Source organism: Chrysochloris asiatica, unplaced genomic scaffold, assembly GCF_000296735.1.
Source record: "Chrysochloris asiatica unplaced genomic scaffold, ChrAsi1.0 scaffold00048, whole genome shotgun sequence".
NCBI lineage: Eukaryota > Metazoa > Chordata > Mammalia > Afrosoricida > Chrysochloridae > Chrysochloris > Chrysochloris asiatica.
This window is the reverse complement of record NW_006408566.1, coordinates 14,133,287-14,135,036: the sequence shown is the minus strand read 5'-3', so window position 1 is coordinate 14,135,036 and position 1,750 is coordinate 14,133,287.

The window sequence follows — 1,750 nt, the reverse complement described above, 5'->3', positions numbered from 1 at the left end:
AAATAAGCATATCAAGAATATTTTCATAAAAGGACCTTATGTGGCTTGTTCTGGATTTTTAAGAGATTCCCCCGTCCCCGGCTGTTTTAGAGTTTGGAGGAATGGGAGGAGCCACATTAACTGCAATATGGAATGTAGGAGTTAAAACTCAGCTGCTCCTCAGTGTCCCTATGCAGGGTCACTGTGAGTCAGAATCAACTCTGTGGCCCATAACAACAACAAGATTAGAAATCAGAGAATGCTACCATTTCTTTTAAAGTCATGAAAACAAAGTGCTTTTCCAGGTGGCATTTATGGGCTGAGCCACCAGATGGCGATGTGGCTAGCCATCAGTTCTCCCCTTCATTTTTCATTTTACTTCAAATTAAAACAGTAGTTCAGACCATTAATTTTTTTTTTAAAGTATACACATAAAAATCAATATATTTTGATATCTTTGGAACCAGTGTTACCTAATTATAACTAGAAGCATTAAGCAGATGTGCTTTCTATTCCGTTGTTGTGAAGTGCCGTCAAGTCGGTTCCGACCCATAGCGACCCTGTATAGGGTTTCCGGGGAGGTAGCAACCCTGTATAGGGTTTCCGAGGAGCAGCTGGTGAGCTTGAACTACCGACCTTGCAGTTCAAACGGCTTTGCAGTCTGACGCATTAGCCCACAGCGCCACACTAGGACTACTCTACTCCGTTAAGGTACACATACACACACACACACACACACACACACACAAAATGGGACAAGGCTTTTCTTACTTTATAATATGCCCCCATCTTAAGATGGCAGCTTTCTCAGGGGTCAACTTAACTTTATAGTCTTTCTGTTTGTCTTCAGAATTTACTCATAACACATTGAGGAATAAGTTTTATGTTTGTTACTGAAAGATTTGGATACTTTCAAGTCTAAGGGCTAATTTTATTTTTTTTCTTCACAGGCTCAAAAGCCCAGAAGGTTTCTAAGCAAGGAGCTCAAGCTAATAAGTATTATAATAGCCCACTTATCTGAAAAGTACTTTGACTTCACAATTTGCCAAAAACAATCCCCCAAACAGGTTTTAAAGGAAAGGAACTCATCCTTAAACCCACACAATAAAGACCAGTGCTTTATTATTCAATTAGAAGGTTTATTGGACATATGTTGTTTTATTATAGAACACAGTTCTGAATGGATTTCATTTTGCTTTGACCCTAAATTGTCAAAAGCCACAGAGTCAGATAATGAGAGATGGTATCAGAATAAATGCTTTCTTATCGAAAAACAGTTTGAGGAGGAGATACTTGGAGATATAAATATACATTGAGGGGGAACCTGCTTGCAGAGGGCAGCAGAAGGGGAAAATCATTTCAAGGAAGAACTATATTTGGTGGGGGAAACAAATTGAGAGGAAAATACAGACCGAGGGCGGAACATCTTATTGGTTCTTTCTCTTCCACTGAAGTCTCCTTCTCGCCTGTTACTTCAGTTTAAAGGATAAAGCTTCTTCCCATCCTTTGTTTGACAAGCTGAAAGGCCTGTTGACCTTTATATAAAACTAGTTCCTCCTTTTTTCTCTAGGTAAGAGCATTCCCTTCCTTAGGTTGGCAGATACCAAATGTTTGTTAATACAAGGGTTAAGAAATATATGGGGAAACAGTAAATACCTGGTGAGATTTTCAATTTGTGCCATCATTTGGCTGTTTAAGAAGGTTTGTTGTTGTTGTTATGTGCTGTGGAGTCGGTTCTGACTCATAGTGACCCTGTACAGGGTTTCTGAGG